The 19,343-nt window shown below is 63.0% G+C and overlaps 5 non-coding genes across 5 annotated transcripts; all 5 read right to left on the reverse strand.

The window, feature by feature from the left end:
- Window positions 1-3,271: 3,271 nt before the first annotated feature.
- Window positions 3,272-3,390, reverse strand: LOC142862016 (5S ribosomal RNA). The gene has a single exon (XR_012913162.1). It is a non-coding gene; the product is annotated as a 5S ribosomal RNA (ribosomal RNA).
- Window positions 3,391-7,186: 3,796 nt separating this feature from the next.
- LOC142862017 (5S ribosomal RNA) lies at window positions 7,187-7,305 on the reverse strand. Its single transcript, XR_012913163.1, has one exon. It is a non-coding gene; the product is annotated as a 5S ribosomal RNA (ribosomal RNA).
- A 3,794-nt stretch (window positions 7,306-11,099) lies between these two features.
- On the reverse strand, window positions 11,100-11,218 carry LOC142862018 (5S ribosomal RNA). Its single transcript, XR_012913164.1, has one exon. It is a non-coding gene; the product is annotated as a 5S ribosomal RNA (ribosomal RNA).
- Window positions 11,219-15,017: 3,799 nt separating this feature from the next.
- LOC142862019 (5S ribosomal RNA) lies at window positions 15,018-15,136 on the reverse strand. Its single transcript, XR_012913165.1, has one exon. It is a non-coding gene; the product is annotated as a 5S ribosomal RNA (ribosomal RNA).
- Window positions 15,137-18,889: 3,753 nt separating this feature from the next.
- Window positions 18,890-19,008, reverse strand: LOC142862020 (5S ribosomal RNA). Its single transcript, XR_012913166.1, has one exon. It is a non-coding gene; the product is annotated as a 5S ribosomal RNA (ribosomal RNA).
- Between the last annotated feature and the right edge of the window lie 335 nt (window positions 19,009-19,343).

Genomic DNA, 19,343 nt, shown 5'->3' on the forward strand with positions numbered 1-19,343 from the left:
CCCATGGGTGGGGTGGGGTGGCGTGGTTTGGGGGGCGCTGAAGAAATCAGTCCCCTCCATCTCCTACCTCTGGAAAACACCCAAGCCCGTGGAGAACTGCCGGCACCGCTTCGTGGGGGCCGGGACCCTCCTCCGTGTCCTCCTGTGGCCCAGTCCAAGGGGCCTGGGCCTGGCCGGGGCTGCTTTGGACCCCGACCACCCTGGCGTGTGGACTCGCTAAAAATCGGCCATTAGATATTGGATTCCAGCTTCCTGGAGGTCATTTCACTAATGAGTGCACCGGAAAGAGTTTCCTAATCCATCTGTGAGGGTGGCAACTGAAGGAGAATTTTAAAGCTGACAGAATAGGCGAGGGAAGGCATAGGAGATTTCCACACCCAGCAAGGAAGACTTTCCCGAAATGGAAGAAAGAAACGAGCAAACAGAGACACCGGTAGCCCGCCCGGAAAAGAGTCTGCCCCTGAGAGAAAGCACCCTGACCAGGTTCACCCGTGGGTGGGTGGCGAGCTAGCGGCATTCAGAAGAGCGAGGCCCGCAGTCTGTGCGGAAGACACCTGCACTCTGGTGTGTGTGGCGGCGCGATTCACAAGCAGCTCTAGATGTTAAACCAAGGAGAAGCCAGGGAGTTCCCAACGCCCCAGGTGTCCTCAGCCCACGACTGGCTGCTGTGGGAATGCGAAGCCCGGCTCCTTGTCTCAGAGCGGGGTTCCCAGGAGGATCAGGCTGAAGCTGGGACTTGGCCTCAAAGTGTCCCCTCGCATGGCCACCCCCTTCCCCTTCCTGCTCCTCTACTCCTGGTGCCCCTCCATCCAGGGGCCAGACCTTAAAGAGTCACCGCAAGAGAATCCTGGTCCCAAAGGAGCCTTCTGGGGGACCGGTGCTGAGAGAGGTTGTGGGCATGGCCCGCTGGGGCTCTGCCCGACCCAGGGCTGAGAGATGCCACCTCCCAGCTCTGGGTCCCTGCAGGAAGTGTTGGCAAGCACAGGGCCGGTCCTCCAAAGGCCCAGGTGCAGGGAGCCCAGGCCAAGCAGCCTGTGGAAGAAGCCACTTGCCGTGCCACCCCGGGAACAGGACTGCAGGCCCCGGCCCTTCCCACCTCCTCCTCCTCCTCCTCCTCCTCCCCCCCGCCCCGCCCCCACAGGGCACAGGGCTCAGAGACACCTCAGACTCTTGCTACCCAAAGTGCAAAGGGCATCAGTTGCTCCTCCAACCCCCCCCCCCCCCCCGCCCAGCAGACCACGTTGTCCAGCCAGCCCCCGGGCCTCCCTGGGGTGCCCAGCACAAAAGTGCAGACACCCACCGGACCCTCAGTCTCAGTTTTCGGAGGTTTTTGCCACTCTAAGGACCCGCAGGCCAGCTGGGCCTTCGGGCAGGACAGAGAGCCCCGGAATCCGACGTGGAGAGCTGCGTGTACGTCCCCATCAGGAGGCGGTCCCCACCTCCGCGGCTCTCCCCTTGCGGGGAGCGGCAGCCCAGCCGGCAGCCGCAGGGCCTCAGGGAAGACACCAGGCTGGGCCCCCGCGGCACAGCGGGGGCACGTCCCCCGCACTCACGCGACTTAGGGACGGCTGCTGGAGACTGCTGCGGCCACCCTGCTGCCGGGTTTCTGGAGGGCTTCCTGGAAGCAGCGTCCACACCAAGCCCTTGGAAGGCCCAGGCGACGGAGGAGCCGGTCAGGCAGGGGCCGAGGACGGTGAGAGGCCGGGCGGGAAGGAGCGTGTCAGGCAGGGGCAGAGGACGGTGACCGGCCGGGCGGGGAGGAGCCGGTCAGGCGGGGGCCCAGGACAGTGACGGGCCTGGCCGGGGAGGAGTGCGTCAGGCAGGGGCAGAGGAGACGGGCTGGGTAAGGGTTAGGGTTACAGTTAGGGCACAATTCACAATCCCAAAGACGTGGAAGCGACCCGAGTGCCCATCCATCCAGGAGTGCATCAATAAAATGTGGCGCGTGGACACCACGGAGTGCCATTCGGCTGTGAGGAGCAGCGGTGAGAGGGCGCCTCTCGTGTTCTCCTGGCCAGAGCTGGAACCCGTTCCAGTAAGCCAAGTATCCCAGGAATGGACACACGAGCACCACGTGAGCGCGCTCACCAGCAAATTGGTACGAACGGATGGACGCCTAAGTGGACAGAGAGGAATCACCTTCATCGGGTGGGTGTCGGGCGGGCGGGTGGGGGGAGGGGAGGGGCATACACATCCATTAGGCATGGGGTGGGTGCGCACCGACTGGGGGATGGGCGCACTTGAAGCTCTGACCCGAGGGGGGAGGCTTGGAGAGGGCAAGGCACCCGACCTTAACATTGGTACCCCCACAATACGCTGGAACAACATGAGAGGTATATGAATAAGAACACAGGGGGGGCCGGGCGCGGTGGCTCACGCCTGTAATCCTAGCTCTCTGGGAGGCCGAGGCGGGCGGATTGCTCCAGGTCAGGAGTTCGAAACCAGCCTGAGCAAGAGCGAGACCCCGTCTCTACTAAAAATAGAAAGAAATTAATTGGCCAACTAATATATATAGAAAAACACAGCCGGGCGTGGTGGTGCATGCCTGTAGTCCCAACTACTCGGGAGGCTGAGGCAGCAGGATTGCTTGAGCCCGGAGATTGAGGTTGCTGTGAGCTAGGCTGACGCCATGGCACTCACTCTAGCCTGGGCAGCAAAACGAGACTCTGTCTCAAAAAAAAAAAAAAAAGAACACAGTGGGGAGGGCGGCACGGGCAACACATGTCACCTGAATACTTGTACTCCCATCATCTGCTTGAAAAGAGAGAGAAAAGAAAATGCAATCCTAGAGGTAAGAGACACTTTTTAAAAATAATGAATCCGAAGAGAAAAGTAAAAGGAGGCCTGTGGAGCAGGTCTGGGTGTGACTCCGGATCCCCCAACATCAGGTGCCACCACCAAAGATTCCTGCGTGTAGCCCATAGAACCCCAAAAGCAACGGGACGAGTTCTGGTCACATACTCCCTCAAAATGACATCCTGGCCTTCTTCTGGAACTCCCTCCCCTCTCAGACTCTCAAGGTTTCCTCCAGCGTGTCGGTTCCCACAGAGCAGACCTTTGGTCTGAGACCTGACAGTCCAGATGCCACGCATGCTGCCGCGTGGCGGCGGTGTCGCGGCTTGGGACAAGAGGAGGCCCCACGGTGCGGGCTGGGGCGCCAGGCACCGCGCGGGCGCTGAGGGTGGGGGTGACCCCCACCCCGGGCCGCCGCCGCGCTCCCAGAAAGGGGACAGAACAAGAGGCAAAAAAAAAAAAAAAAAAAAAAAGCAGCAGCCTGTGGCACCCGGTATTCCCAGGCGGTCTCCCATCCAAGTACTAACCAGGCCCGACCCTGCTTAGCTTCCGAGACCAGACGAGATCGGGGGCGTTCAGGGTGGTGTGGCCCTAGACGGCGGCGGAGGGCGCCCCTGCCCCGCTCGAGAAGCCGAGCCTCTCTGGGCTTCCCCGCCGCCGCCTCCCGCCCCAGGCCCCGCGCCGGGCGGGGCCGGGCCGGGCCGGTTGAGTTCGCTGGCCAGGTCCCGCGGGCTCCCAGGGACGGGGGTGATGGGCGGGGCGGGGCGGGGCGGGGCGGGGTGGGGGGCTGTCTCTCTATACACACACACACACACTCACACTCACTCACACTCACACAAGATGCGCCTCCACGGCTGGACTCGCCAAGGTGGAGCCCTCCCAGCCCCCCTCGTCTCCTCGCCCGGCCTCCTTCACCTACCCGCTGCCCACCCCCAGCGCGTCGCTGCCGCTGACTGCGCACGCACGCGCGGGACGCTCGCCCTTTGACCCCAGCCAGGGGCCGCCCTCCCCCACAACCCCTTTCAGCTGCGCCCCCCCCTCGCCCTGTGGGTGGGCTGCCGCCTATTCCCCCGGGCCAGGGCTGGGGCACAGCCAGTGTCTGGGGCGTCTCTCTCTGGGGATGTGTCCCATGGGTGGGGTGGGGTGGCGTGGTTTGGGGGGCGCTGAAGAAATCAGTCCCCTCCATCTCCTACCTCTGGAAAACACCCAAGCCCGTGGAGAACTGCCGGCACCGCTTCGTGGGGGCCGGGACCCTCCTCCGTGTCCTCCTGTGGCCCAGTCCAAGGGGCCTGGGCCTGGCCGGGGCTGCTTTGGACCCCGACCACCCTGGCGTGTGGACTCGCTAAAAATCGGCCATTAGATATTGGATTCCAGCTTCCTGGAGGTCATTTCACTAATGAGTGCACCGGAAAGAGTTTCCTAATCCATCTGTGAGGGTGGCAACTGAAGGAGAATTTTAAAGCTGACAGAATAGGCGAGGGAAGGCATAGGAGATTTCCACACCCAGCAAGGAAGACTTTCCCGAAATGGAAGAAAGAAACGAGCAAACAGAGACACCGGTAGCCCGCCCGGAAAAGAGTCTGCCCCTGAGAGAAAGCACCCTGACCAGGTTCACCCGTGGGTGGGTGGCGAGCTAGCGGCATTCAGAAGAGCGAGGCCCGCAGTCTGTGCGGAAGACACCTGCACTCTGGTGTGTGTGGCGGCGCGATTCACAAGCAGCTCTAGATGTTAAACCAAGGAGAAGCCAGGGAGTTCCCAACGCCCCAGGTGTCCTCAGCCCACGACTGGCTGCTGTGGGAATGCGAAGCCCGGCTCCTTGTCTCAGAGCGGGGTTCCCAGGAGGATCAGGCTGAAGCTGGGACTTGGCCTCAAAGTGTCCCCTCGCATGGCCACCCCCTTCCCCTTCCTGCTCCTCTACTCCTGGTGCCCCTCCATCCAGGGGCCAGACCTTAAAGAGTCACCGCAAGAGAATCCTGGTCCCAAAGGAGCCTTCTGGGGGACCGGTGCTGAGAGAGGTTGTGGGCATGGCCCGCTGGGGCTCTGCCCGACCCAGGGCTGAGAGATGCCACCTCCCAGCTCTGGGTCCCTGCAGGAAGTGTTGGCAAGCACAGGGCCGGTCCTCCAAAGGCCCAGGTGCAGGGAGCCCAGGCCAAGCAGCCTGTGGAAGAAGCCACTTGCCGTGCCACCCCGGGAACAGGACTGCAGGCCCCGGCCCTTCCCACCTCCTCCTCCTCCTCCTCCTCCTCCCCCCCGCCCCGCCCCCACAGGGCACAGGGCTCAGAGACACCTCAGACTCTTGCTACCCAAAGTGCAAAGGGCATCAGTTGCTCCTCCAGCCCCCCCCCCCCCGCCCAGCAGACCACGTTGTCCAGCCAGCCCCCGGGCCTCCCTGGGGTGCCCAGCACAAAAGTGCAGACACCCACCGGACCCTCAGTCTCAGTTTTCGGAGGTTTTTGCCACTCTAAGGACCCGCAGGCCAGCTGGGCCTTCGGGCAGGACAGAGAGCCCCGGAATCCGACGTGGAGAGCTGCGTGTACGTCCCCATCAGGAGGCGGTCCCCACCTCCGCGGCTCTCCCCTTGCGGGGAGCGGCAGCCCAGCCGGCAGCCGCAGGGCCTCAGGGAAGACACCAGGCTGGGCCCCCGCGGCACAGCGGGGGCACGTCCCCCGCACTCACGCGACTTAGGGACGGCTGCTGGAGACTGCTGCGGCCACCCTGCTGCCGGGTTTCTGGAGGGCTTCCTGGAAGCAGCGTCCACACCAAGCCCTTGGAAGGCCCAGGCGACGGAGGAGCCGGTCAGGCAGGGGCCGAGGACGGTGAGAGGCCGGGCGGGAAGGAGCGTGTCAGGCAGGGGCAGAGGACGGTGACCGGCCGGGCGGGGAGGAGCCGGTCAGGCGGGGGCCCAGGACAGTGACGGGCCTGGCCGGGGAGGAGTGCGTCAGGCAGGGGCAGAGGAGACGGGCTGGGTAAGGGTTAGGGTTACAGTTAGGGCACAATTCACAATCCCAAAGACGTGGAAGCGACCCGAGTGCCCATCCATCCAGGAGTGCATCAATAAAATGTGGCGCGTGGACACCACGGAGTGCCATTCGGCTGTGAGGAGCAGCGGTGAGAGGGCGCCTCTCGTGTTCTCCTGGCCAGAGCTGGAACCCGTTCCAGTAAGCCAAGTATCCCGAGAATGGACACACGAGCACCACGTGAGCGCGCTCACCAGCAAATTGGTACGAACGGATGGACGCCTAAGTGGACAGAGAGGAATCACCTTCATCGGGTGGGTGTCGGGCGGGCGGGTGGGGGGAGGGGAGGGGCATACACATCCATTAGGCATGGGGTGGGTGCGCACCGACTGGGGGATGGGCGCACTTGAAGCTCTGACCCGAGGGGGGAGGCTTGGAGAGGGCAAGGCACCCGACCTTAACATTGGTACCCCCACAATACGCTGGAACAACATGAGAGGTATATGAATAAGAACACAGGGGGGGCCGGGCGCGGTGGCTCACGCCTGTAATCCTAGCTCTCTGGGAGGCCGAGGCGGGCGGATTGCTCCAGGTCAGGAGTTCGAAACCAGCCTGAGCAAGAGCGAGACCCCGTCTCTACTAAAAATAGAAAGAAATTAATTGGCCAACTAATATATATAGAAAAACACAGCCGGGCGTGGTGGTGCATGCCTGTAGTCCCAACTACTCGGGAGGCTGAGGCAGCAGGATTGCTTGAGCCCGGAGATTGAGGTTGCTGTGAGCTAGGCTGACGCCATGGCACTCACTCTAGCCTGGGCAGCAAAACGAGACTCTGTCTCAAAAAAAAAAAAAAAAGAACACAGGGGGGAGGGCGGCACGGGCAACACATGTCACCTGAATACTTGTACTCCCATCATCTGCTTGAAAAGAGAGAGAAAAGAAAATGCAATCCTAGAGGTAAGAGACACTTTTTAAAAATAATGAATCCGAAGAGAAAAGTAAAAGGAGGCCTGTGGAGCAGGTCTGGGTGTGACTCCGGATCCCCCAACATCAGGTGCCACCACCAAAGATTCCTGCGTGTAGCCCATAGAACCCCAAAAGCAACGGGACGAGTTCTGGTCACATACTCCCTCAAAATGACATCCTGGCCTTCTTCTGGAACTCCCTCCCCTCTCAGACTCTCAAGGTTTCCTCCAGCGTGTCGGTTCCCACAGAGCAGACCTTTGGTCTGAGACCTGACAGTCCAGATGCCACGCATGCTGCCGCGTGGCGGCGGTGTCGCGGCTTGGGACAAGAGGAGGCCCCACGGTGCGGGCTGGGGCGCCAGGCACCGCGCGGGCGCTGAGGGTGGGGGTGACCCCCACCCCGGGCCGCCGCCGCGCTCCCAGAAAGGGGACAGAACAAGAGGCAAAAAAAAAAAAAAAAAAAAAAGCAGCAGCCTGTGGCACCCGGTATTCCCAGGCGGTCTCCCATCCAAGTACTAACCAGGCCCGACCCTGCTTAGCTTCCGAGACCAGACGAGATCGGGGGCGTTCAGGGTGGTGTGGCCCTAGACGGCGGCGGAGGGCGCCCCTGCCCCGCTCGAGAAGCCGAGCCTCTCTGGGCTTCCCCGCCGCCGCCTCCCGCCCCAGGCCCCGCGCCGGGCGGGGCCGGGCCGGGCCGGTTGAGTTCGCTGGCCAGGTCCCGCGGGCTCCCAGGGACGGGGGTGATGGGCGGGGCGGGGCGGGGCGGGGCGGGGTGGGGGGCTGTCTCTCTATACACACACACACACACTCACACTCACTCACACTCACACAAGATGCGCCTCCACGGCTGGACTCGCCAAGGTGGAGCCCTCCCAGCCCCCCTCGTCTCCTCGCCCGGCCTCCTTCACCTACCCGCTGCCCACCCCCAGCGCGTCGCTGCCGCTGACTGCGCACGCGCGGGACGCTCGCCCTTTGACCCCAGCCAGGGGCCGCCCTCCCCCACAACCCCTTTCAGCTGCGCCCCCCCCTCGCCCTGTGGGTGGGCTGCCGCCTATTCCCCCGGGCCAGGGCTGGGGCACAGCCAGTGTCTGGGGCGTCTCTCTCTGGGGATGTGTCCCATGGGTGGGGTGGGGTGGCGTGGTTTGGGGGGCGCTGAAGAAATCAGTCCCCTCCATCTCCTACCTCTGGAAAACACCCAAGCCCGTGGAGAACTGCCGGCACCGCTTCGTGGGGGCCGGGACCCTCCTCCGTGTCCTCCTGTGGCCCAGTCCAAGGGGCCTGGGCCTGGCCGGGGCTGCTTTGGACCCCGACCACCCTGGCGTGTGGACTCGCTAAAAATCGGCCATTAGATATTGGATTCCAGCTTCCTGGAGGTCATTTCACTAATGAGTGCACCGGAAAGAGTTTCCTAATCCATCTGTGAGGGTGGCAACTGAAGGAGAATTTTAAAGCTGACAGAATAGGCGAGGGAAGGCATAGGAGATTTCCACACCCAGCAAGGAAGACTTTCCCGAAATGGAAGAAAGAAACGAGCAAACAGAGACACCGGTAGCCCGCCCGGAAAAGAGTCTGCCCCTGAGAGAAAGCACCCTGACCAGGTTCACCCGTGGGTGGGTGGCGAGCTAGCGGCATTCAGAAGAGCGAGGCCCGCAGTCTGTGCGGAAGACACCTGCACTCTGGTGTGTGTGGCGGCGCGATTCACAAGCAGCTCTAGATGTTAAACCAAGGAGAAGCCAGGGAGTTCCCAACGCCCCAGGTGTCCTCAGCCCACGACTGGCTGCTGTGGGAATGCGAAGCCCGGCTCCTTGTCTCAGAGCGGGGTTCCCAGGAGGATCAGGCTGAAGCTGGGACTTGGCCTCAAAGTGTCCCCTCGCATGGCCACCCCCTTCCCCTTCCTGCTCCTCTACTCCTGGTGCCCCTCCATCCAGGGGCCAGACCTTAAAGAGTCACCGCAAGAGAATCCTGGTCCCAAAGGAGCCTTCTGGGGGACCGGTGCTGAGAGAGGTTGTGGGCATGGCCCGCTGGGGCTCTGCCCGACCCAGGGCTGAGAGATGCCACCTCCCAGCTCTGGGTCCCTGCAGGAAGTGTTGGCAAGCACAGGGCCGGTCCTCCAAAGGCCCAGGTGCAGGGAGCCCAGGCCAAGCAGCCTGTGGAAGAAGCCACTTGCCGTGCCACCCCGGGAACAGGACTGCAGGCCCCGGCCCTTCCCACCTCCTCCTCCTCCTCCTCCTCCTCCCCCCCGCCCCGCCCCCACAGGGCACAGGGCTCAGAGACACCTCAGACTCTTGCTACCCAAAGTGCAAAGGGCATCAGTTGCTCCTCCAACCCCCCCCCCCCCCGCCCAGCAGACCACGTTGTCCAGCCAGCCCCCGGGCCTCCCTGGGGTGCCCAGCACAAAAGTGCAGACACCCACCGGACCCTCAGTCTCAGTTTTCGGAGGTTTTTGCCACTCTAAGGACCCGCAGGCCAGCTGGGCCTTCGGGCAGGACAGAGAGCCCCGGAATCCGACGTGGAGAGCTGCGTGTACGTCCCCATCAGGAGGCGGTCCCCACCTCCGCGGCTCTCCCCTTGCGGGGAGCGGCAGCCCAGCCGGCAGCCGCAGGGCCTCAGGGAAGACACCAGGCTGGGCCCCCGCGGCACAGCGGGGGCACGTCCCCCGCACTCACGCGACTTAGGGACGGCTGCTGGAGACTGCTGCGGCCACCCTGCTGCCGGGTTTCTGGAGGGCTTCCTGGAAGCAGCGTCCACACCAAGCCCTTGGAAGGCCCAGGCGACGGAGGAGCCGGTCAGGCAGGGGCCGAGGACGGTGAGAGGCCGGGCGGGAAGGAGCGTGTCAGGCAGGGGCAGAGGACGGTGACCGGCCGGGCGGGGAGGAGCCGGTCAGGCGGGGGCCCAGGACAGTGACGGGCCTGGCCGGGGAGGAGTGCGTCAGGCAGGGGCAGAGGAGACGGGCTGGGTAAGGGTTAGGGTTACAGTTAGGGCACAATTCACAATCCCAAAGACGTGGAAGCGACCCGAGTGCCCATCCATCCAGGAGTGCATCAATAAAATGTGGCGCGTGGACACCACGGAGTGCCATTCGGCTGTGAGGAGCAGCGGTGAGAGGGCGCCTCTCGTGTTCTCCTGGCCAGAGCTGGAACCCGTTCCAGTAAGCCAAGTATCCCAGGAATGGACACACGAGCACCACGTGAGCGCGCTCACCAGCAAATTGGTACGAACGGATGGACGCCTAAGTGGACAGAGAGGAATCACCTTCATCGGGTGGGTGTCGGGCGGGCGGGTGGGGGGAGGGGAGGGGCATACACATCCATTAGGCATGGGGTGGGTGCGCACCGACTGGGGGATGGGCGCACTTGAAGCTCTGACCCGAGGGGGGAGGCTTGGAGAGGGCAAGGCACCCGACCTTAACATTGGTACCCCCACAATACGCTGGAACAACATGAGAGGTATATGAATAAGAACACAGGGGGGGCCGGGCGCGGTGGCTCACGCCTGTAATCCTAGCTCTCTGGGAGGCCGAGGCGGGCGGATTGCTCCAGGTCAGGAGTTCGAAACCAGCCTGAGCAAGAGCGAGACCCCGTCTCTACTAAAAATAGAAAGAAATTAATTGGCCAACTAATATATATAGAAAAACACAGCCGGGCGTGGTGGTGCATGCCTGTAGTCCCAACTACTCGGGAGGCTGAGGCAGCAGGATTGCTTGAGCCCGGAGATTGAGGTTGCTGTGAGCTAGGCTGACGCCATGGCACTCACTCTAGCCTGGGCAGCAAAACGAGACTCTGTCTCAAAAAAAAAAAAAAAAGAACACAGTGGGGAGGGCGGCACGGGCAACACATGTCACCTGAATACTTGTACTCCCATCATCTGCTTGAAAAGAGAGAGAAAAGAAAATGCAATCCTAGAGGTAAGAGACACTTTTTAAAAATAATGAATCCGAAGAGAAAAGTAAAAGGAGGCCTGTGGAGCAGGTCTGGGTGTGACTCCGGATCCCCCAACATCAGGTGCCACCACCAAAGATTCCTGCGTGTAGCCCATAGAACCCCAAAAGCAACGGGACGAGTTCTGGTCACATACTCCCTCAAAATGACATCCTGGCCTTCTTCTGGAACTCCCTCCCCTCTCAGACTCTCAAGGTTTCCTCCAGCGTGTCGGTTCCCACAGAGCAGACCTTTGGTCTGAGACCTGACAGTCCAGATGCCACGCATGCTGCCGCGTGGCGGCGGTGTCGCGGCTTGGGACAAGAGGAGGCCCCACGGTGCGGGCTGGGGCGCCAGGCACCGCGCGGGCGCTGAGGGTGGGGGTGACCCCCACCCCGGGCCGCCGCCGCGCTCCCAGAAAGGGGACAGAACAAGAGGCAAAAAAAAAAAAAAAAAAAAAAAGCAGCAGCCTGTGGCACCCGGTATTCCCAGGCGGTCTCCCATCCAAGTACTAACCAGGCCCGACCCTGCTTAGCTTCCGAGACCAGACGAGATCGGGGGCGTTCAGGGTGGTGTGGCCCTAGACGGCGGCGGAGGGCGCCCCTGCCCCGCTCGAGAAGCCGAGCCTCTCTGGGCTTCCCCGCCGCCGCCTCCCGCCCCAGGCCCCGCGCCGGGCGGGGCCGGGCCGGGCCGGTTGAGTTCGCTGGCCAGGTCCCGCGGGCTCCCAGGGACGGGGGTGATGGGCGGGGCGGGGCGGGGCGGGGCGGGGTGGGGGGCTGTCTCTCTATACACACACACACACACTCACACTCACTCACACTCACACAAGATGCGCCTCCACGGCTGGACTCGCCAAGGTGGAGCCCTCCCAGCCCCCCTCGTCTCCTCGCCCGGCCTCCTTCACCTACCCGCTGCCCACCCCCAGCGCGTCGCTGCCGCTGACTGCGCACGCACGCGCGGGACGCTCGCCCTTTGACCCCAGCCAGGGGCCGCCCTCCCCCACAACCCCTTTCAGCTGCGCCCCCCCCTCGCCCTGTGGGTGGGCTGCCGCCTATTCCCCCGGGCCAGGGCTGGGGCACAGCCAGTGTCTGGGGCGTCTCTCTCTGGGGATGTGTCCCATGGGTGGGGTGGGGTGGCGTGGTTTGGGGGGCGCTGAAGAAATCAGTCCCCTCCATCTCCTACCTCTGGAAAACACCCAAGCCCGTGGAGAACTGCCGGCACCGCTTCGTGGGGGCCGGGACCCTCCTCCGTGTCCTCCTGTGGCCCAGTCCAAGGGGCCTGGGCCTGGCCGGGGCTGCTTTGGACCCCGACCACCCTGGCGTGTGGACTCGCTAAAAATCGGCCATTAGATATTGGATTCCAGCTTCCTGGAGGTCATTTCACTAATGAGTGCACCGGAAAGAGTTTCCTAATCCATCTGTGAGGGTGGCAACTGAAGGAGAATTTTAAAGCTGACAGAATAGGCGAGGGAAGGCATAGGAGATTTCCACACCCAGCAAGGAAGACTTTCCCGAAATGGAAGAAAGAAACGAGCAAACAGAGACACCGGTAGCCCGCCCGGAAAAGAGTCTGCCCCTGAGAGAAAGCACCCTGACCAGGTTCACCCGTGGGTGGGTGGCGAGCTAGCGGCATTCAGAAGAGCGAGGCCCGCAGTCTGTGCGGAAGACACCTGCACTCTGGTGTGTGTGGCGGCGCGATTCACAAGCAGCTCTAGATGTTAAACCAAGGAGAAGCCAGGGAGTTCCCAACGCCCCAGGTGTCCTCAGCCCACGACTGGCTGCTGTGGGAATGCGAAGCCCGGCTCCTTGTCTCAGAGCGGGGTTCCCAGGAGGATCAGGCTGAAGCTGGGACTTGGCCTCAAAGTGTCCCCTCGCATGGCCACCCCCTTCCCCTTCCTGCTCCTCTACTCCTGGTGCCCCTCCATCCAGGGGCCAGACCTTAAAGAGTCACCGCAAGAGAATCCTGGTCCCAAAGGAGCCTTCTGGGGGACCGGTGCTGAGAGAGGTTGTGGGCATGGCCCGCTGGGGCTCTGCCCGACCCAGGGCTGAGAGATGCCACCTCCCAGCTCTGGGTCCCTGCAGGAAGTGTTGGCAAGCACAGGGCCGGTCCTCCAAAGGCCCAGGTGCAGGGAGCCCAGGCCAAGCAGCCTGTGGAAGAAGCCACTTGCCGTGCCACCCCGGGAACAGGACTGCAGGCCCCGGCCCTTCCCACCTCCTCCTCCTCCTCCTCCTCCTCCCCCCCGCCCCGCCCCCACAGGGCACAGGGCTCAGAGACACCTCAGACTCTTGCTACCCAAAGTGCAAAGGGCATCAGTTGCTCCTCCAACCCCCCCCCCCCCCCGCCCAGCAGACCACGTTGTCCAGCCAGCCCCCGGGCCTCCCTGGGGTGCCCAGCACAAAAGTGCAGACACCCACCGGACCCTCAGTCTCAGTTTTCGGAGGTTTTTGCCACTCTAAGGACCCGCAGGCCAGCTGGGCCTTCGGGCAGGACAGAGAGCCCCGGAATCCGACGTGGAGAGCTGCGTGTACGTCCCCATCAGGAGGCGGTCCCCACCTCCGCGGCTCTCCCCTTGCGGGGAGCGGCAGCCCAGCCGGCAGCCGCAGGGCCTCAGGGAAGACACCAGGCTGGGCCCCCGCGGCACAGCGGGGGCACGTCCCCCGCACTCACGCGACTTAGGGACGGCTGCTGGAGACTGCTGCGGCCACCCTGCTGCCGGGTTTCTGGAGGGCTTCCTGGAAGCAGCGTCCACACCAAGCCCTTGGAAGGCCCAGGCGACGGAGGAGCCGGTCAGGCAGGGGCCGAGGACGGTGAGAGGCCGGGCGGGAAGGAGCGTGTCAGGCAGGGGCAGAGGACGGTGACCGGCCGGGCGGGGAGGAGCCGGTCAGGCGGGGGCCCAGGACAGTGACGGGCCTGGCCGGGGAGGAGTGCGTCAGGCAGGGGCAGAGGAGACGGGCTGGGTAAGGGTTAGGGTTACAGTTAGGGCACAATTCACAATCCCAAAGACGTGGAAGCGACCCGAGTGCCCATCCATCCAGGAGTGCATCAATAAAATGTGGCGCGTGGACACCACGGAGTGCCATTCGGCTGTGAGGAGCAGCGGTGAGAGGGCGCCTCTCGTGTTCTCCTGGCCAGAGCTGGAACCCGTTCCAGTAAGCCAAGTATCCCAGGAATGGACACACGAGCACCACGTGAGCGCGCTCACCAGCAAATTGGTACGAACGGATGGACGCCTAAGTGGACAGAGAGGAATCACCTTCATCGGGTGGGTGTCGGGCGGGCGGGTGGGGGGAGGGGAGGGGCATACACATCCATTAGGCATGGGGTGGGTGCGCACCGACTGGGGGATGGGCGCACTTGAAGCTCTGACCCGAGGGGGGAGGCTTGGAGAGGGCAAGGCACCCGACCTTAACATTGGTACCCCCACAATACGCTGGAACAACATGAGAGGTATATGAATAAGAACACAGGGGGGGCCGGGCGCGGTGGCTCACGCCTGTAATCCTAGCTCTCTGGGAGGCCGAGGCGGGCGGATTGCTCCAGGTCAGGAGTTCGAAACCAGCCTGAGCAAGAGCGAGACCCCGTCTCTACTAAAAATAGAAAGAAATTAATTGGCCAACTAATATATATAGAAAAACACAGCCGGGCGTGGTGGTGCATGCCTGTAGTCCCAACTACTCGGGAGGCTGAGGCAGCAGGATTGCTTGAGCCCGGAGATTGAGGTTGCTGTGAGCTAGGCTGACGCCATGGCACTCACTCTAGCCTGGGCAGCAAAACGAGACTCTGTCTCAAAAAAAAAAAAAAAAGAACACAGTGGGGAGGGCGGCACGGGCAACACATGTCACCTGAATACTTGTACTCCCATCATCTGCTTGAAAAGAGAGAGAAAAGAAAATGCAATCCTAGAGGTAAGAGACACTTTTTAAAAATAATGAATCCGAAGAGAAAAGTAAAAGGAGGCCTGTGGAGCAGGTCTGGGTGTGACTCCGGATCCCCCAACATCAGGTGCCACCACCAAAGATTCCTGCGTGTAGCCCATAGAACCCCAAAAGCAACGGGACGAGTTCTGGTCACATACTCCCTCAAAATGACATCCTGGCCTTCTTCTGGAACTCCCTCCCCTCTCAGACTCTCAAGGTTTCCTCCAGCGTGTCGGTTCCCACAGAGCAGACCTTTGGTCTGAGACCTGACAGTCCAGATGCCACGCATGCTGCCGCGTGGCGGCGGTGTCGCGGCTTGGGACAAGAGGAGGCCCCACGGTGCGGGCTGGGGCGCCAGGCACCGCGCGGGCGCTGAGGGTGGGGGTGACCCCCACCCCGGGCCGCCGCCGCGCTCCCAGAAAGGGGACAGAACAAGAGGCAAAAAAAAAAAAAAAAAAAAAAAGCAGCAGCCTGTGGCACCCGGTATTCCCAGGCGGTCTCCCATCCAAGTACTAACCAGGCCCGACCCTGCTTAGCTTCCGAGACCAGACGAGATCGGGGGCGTTCAGGGTGGTGTGGCCCTAGACGGCGGCGGAGGGCGCCCCTGCCCCGCTCGAGAAGCCGAGCCTCTCTGGGCTTCCCCGCCGCCGCCTCCCGCCCCAGGCCCCGCGCCGGGCGGGGCCGGGCCGGGCCGGTTGAGTTCGCTGGCCAGGTCCCGCGGGCTCCCAGGGACGGGGGTGATGGGCGGGGCGGGGCGGGGCGGGGCGGGGTGGGGGGCTGTCTCTCTATACACACACACACACACTCACACTCACTCACACTCACACAAGATGCGCCTCCACGGCTGGACTCGCCAAGGTGGAGCCCTCCCAGCCCCCCTCGTCTCCTCGCCCGGCCTCCTTCACCTACCCGCTGCCCACCCCCAGCGCGTCGCTGCCGCTGACTGCGCACGCACGCGCGGGACGCTCGCCCTTTGACCCCAGCCAGGGGCCGCCCTCCCCCACAACCCCTTTCAGCTGCGCCCCCCCCTCGCCCTGTGGGTGGGCTGCCGCCTATTCCCCCGGGCCAGGGCTGGGGCACAGCCAGTGTCTGGGGCGTCTCTCTCTGGGGATGTGTCCCATGGGTGGGGTGGGGTGGCGTGGTTTGGGGGGCGCTGAAGAAATCAGTCCCCTCCATCTCCTACCTCTGGAAAACACCCAAGCCCGTGGAGAACTGCCGGCACCGCTTCGTGGGGGCCGGGACCCTCCTCCGTGTCCTCCTGTGGCCCAGTCCAAGGGGCCTGGGCCTGGCCGGGGCTGCTTTGGACCCCGACCACCCTGGCGTGTGGACTCGCTAAAAATCGGCCATTAGATATTGGATTCCAGCTTCCTGGAGGTCATTTCACTAATGAGTGCACCGGAAAGAGTTTCCTAATCCATCTGTGAGGGTGGCAACTGAAGGAGAATTTTAAAGCTGACAGAATAGGCGAGGGAAGGCATAGGAGATTTCCACACCCAGCAAGGAAGACTTTCCCGAAATGGAAGAAAGAAACGAGCAAACAGAGACACCGGTAGCCCGCCCGGAAAAGAGTCTGCCCCTGAGAGAAAGCACCCTGACCAGGTTCACCCGTGGGTGGGTGGCGAGCTAGCGGCATTCAGAAGAGCGAGGCCCGCAGTCTGTGCGGAAGACACCTGCACTCTGGTGTGTGTGGCGGCGCGATTCACAAGCAGCTCTAGATGTTAAACCAAGGAGAAGCCAGGGAGTTCCCAACGCCCCAGGTGTCCTCAGCCCACGACTGGCTGCTGTGGGAATGCGAAGCCCGGCTCCTTGTCTCAGAGCGGGGTTCCCAGGAGGATCAGGCTGAAGCTGGGACTTGGCCTCAAAGTGTCCCCTCGCATGGCCACCCCCTTCCCCTTCCTGCTCCTCTACTCCTGGTGCCCCTCCATCCAGGGGCCAGACCTTAAAGAGTCACCGCAAGAGAATCCTGGTCCCAAAGGAGCCTTCTGGGGGACCGGTGCTGAGAGAGGTTGTGGGCATGGCCCGCTGGGGCTCTGCCCGACCCAGGGCTGAGAGATGCCACCTCCCAGCTCTGGGTCCCTGCAGGAAGTGTTGGCAAGCACAGGGCCGGTCCTCCAAAGGCCCAGGTGCAGGGAGCCCAGGCCAAGCAGCCTGTGGAAGAAGCCACTTGCCGTGCCACCCCGGGAACAGGACTGCAGGCCCCGGCCCTTCCCACCTCCTCCTCCTCCTCCTCCGCCCCGCACCCCCACCCCGACATGGCACAGGGCTTAGAGACACCTCAGACTCTTGCTACCCAAAGTGCAAAGGGCATCAGTTGCTCCTCCAAACCCCCCGCCCAGCAGACCGCGTTGTCCAGCCAGCCCCCGGGCCTCCCTGGGGTGCCCAGCACAAAAGTGCAGACACCCACCGGACCCTCAGTCTCAGTTTTCGGAGGTTTTTGCCACTCTAAGGACCCGCAGGCCAGCTGGGCCTTCGGGCAGGACAGAGAGCCCCGGAATCCGACGTGGAGAGCTGCGTGTACGTCCCCATCAGGAGGCGGTCCCCACCTCCGCGGCTCTCCCCTTGCGGGGAGCGGCAGCCCAGCCGGCAGCCGCAGGGCCTCAGGGAAGACACCAGGCTGGGCCCCCGCGGCACAGCGGGGGCACGTCCCCCGCACTCACGCGACTTAGGGACGGCTGCTGGAGACTGCTGCGGCCACCCTGCTGCCGGGTTTCTGGAGGGCTTCCTGGAAGCAGCATCCACACCAAGCCCTTGGAAGGCCCAGGCGACGGAGGAGCCGGTCAGGCAGGGGCCGAGGACGGTGAGAGGCCGGGCGGGAAGGAGCGTGTCAGGCAGGGGCAGAGGACGGTGACCGGCCGGGCGGGGAGGAGCCGGTCAGGCGGGGGCCCAGGACAGTGACGGGCCTGGCCGGGGAGGAGTGCGTCAGGCAGGGGCAGAGGAGACGGGCTGGGTAAGGGTTAGGGTTACAGTTAGGGCACAATTCACAATCCCAAAGACGTGGAAGCGACCCGAGTGCCCATCCATCCAGGAGTGCATCAATAAAATGTGGCGCGTGGACACCACGGAGTGCCATTCGGCTGTGAGGAGCAGCGGTGAGAGGGCGCCTCTCGTGTTCTCCTGGCCAGAGCTGGAACCCGTTCCAGTAAGCCAAGTATCCCGAGAATGGACACACGAGCACCACGTGAGCGCGCTCACCAGCAAATTGGTACGAACGGATGGACGCCTAAGTGGACAGAGAGGAATCACCTTCATCGGGTGGGTGTCGGGCGGGTGGGGGGAGGGGAGGGGCATACACATCCATTAGGCATGGGGTGGGTGCGCACCGACTGGGGGATGGGCGCACTTGAAGCTCTGACCCGAGGGGGGAGGCTTGGAGAGGGCAAGGCACCCGACCTTAACATTGGTACCCCCACAATACGCTGGAACAACATGAGAGGTATATGAATAAGAACACAGGGGGGGCCGGGCGCGGTGGCTCACGCCTGTAATCCTAGCTCTCTGGGAGGCCGAGGCGGGCGGATTGCTCCAGGTCAGGAGTTCCCGTCTCTACTAAAAATAGAAAGAAATTAATTGGCCAACTAATATATATAGAAAAACACAGCCGGGCGTGGTGGTGCATGCCTGTAGTCCCAACTACTCGGGAGGCTGAGGCAGCAGGATTGCTTGAGCCCGGAGATTGAGGTTGCTGTGAGCTAGGCTGACGCCATGGCACTCACTCTAGCCTGGGCAGCAAAACGAGACTCTGTCTCAAAAAAAAAAAAAAAAAGAACACAGGGGGGAGGGCGGCACGGGCAACACATGTCACCTGAATACTTGTACTCCCATCATCTGCTTGAAAAGAGAGAGAAAAGAAAATGCAATCCTAGAGGTAAGAGACACTTTTTAAAAATAATGAATCCGAAGAGAAAAGTAAAAGGAGGCCTGTGGAGCAGGTCTGGGTGTGACTCCGGATCCCCCAACATCAGGTGCCACCACCAAAGATTCCTGCGTGTAGCCCATAGAACCCCAAAAGCAACGGGACGAGTTCTGGTCACATACTCCCTCAAAATGACATCCTGGCCTTCTTCTGGAACTCCCTCCCCTCTCAGACTCTCAAGGTTTCCTCCAGCGTGTCGGTTCCCACAGAGCAGACCTTTGGTCTGAGACCTGACAGTCCAGATGCCACGCATGCTGCCGCGTGGCGGCGGTGTCGCGGCTTGGGACAAGAGGAGGCCCCACGGTGCGGGCTGGGGCGCCAGGCACCGCGCGGGCGCTGAGGGTGGGGGTGACCCCCACCCCGGGCCGCCGCCTCGCTCCCAGAAAGGGGACAGAACAAGAGGCAAGAAAAAAAAAAAAAAAGCAGCAGCCTGTGGCACCCGGTATTCCCAGGCGGTCTCCCATCCAAGTACTAACCAGGCCCGACCCTGCTTAGCTTCCGAGACCAGACGAGATCGGGGGCGTTCAGGGTGGTGTGGCCCTAGACCGCGGCGGAGGGCGCCCCTGCCCCGCTCGAGAAGCCGAGCCTCTCTGGGCTTCCCCGCCGCCGCCTCCCGCCCCAGGCCCCGCGCCGGGCCGGGCCGGGCCGGTTGAGTTCGCCGGCCGGGTCCCGCTGGCTCCCAGGGACGGGGGTGATGGGCGGGGCGGGGCGGGGCGGGGCGGGGTGGGGGGCTGTCTCTCTATACACACACACACACACTCACACTCACTCACACTCACACAAGATGCGCCTCCACGGCTGGACTCGCCAAGGTGGAGCCCTCCCAGCCCCCCTCGTCTCCTCGCCCGGCCTCCTTCACCTACCCGCTGCCCACCCCCAGC

The sequence above is a fragment of the Microcebus murinus genome, chromosome 18 (assembly GCF_040939455.1).
Source record: "Microcebus murinus isolate Inina chromosome 18, M.murinus_Inina_mat1.0, whole genome shotgun sequence".
In the NCBI taxonomy this organism is placed as follows: Eukaryota; Metazoa; Chordata; class Mammalia; order Primates; family Cheirogaleidae; genus Microcebus; species Microcebus murinus.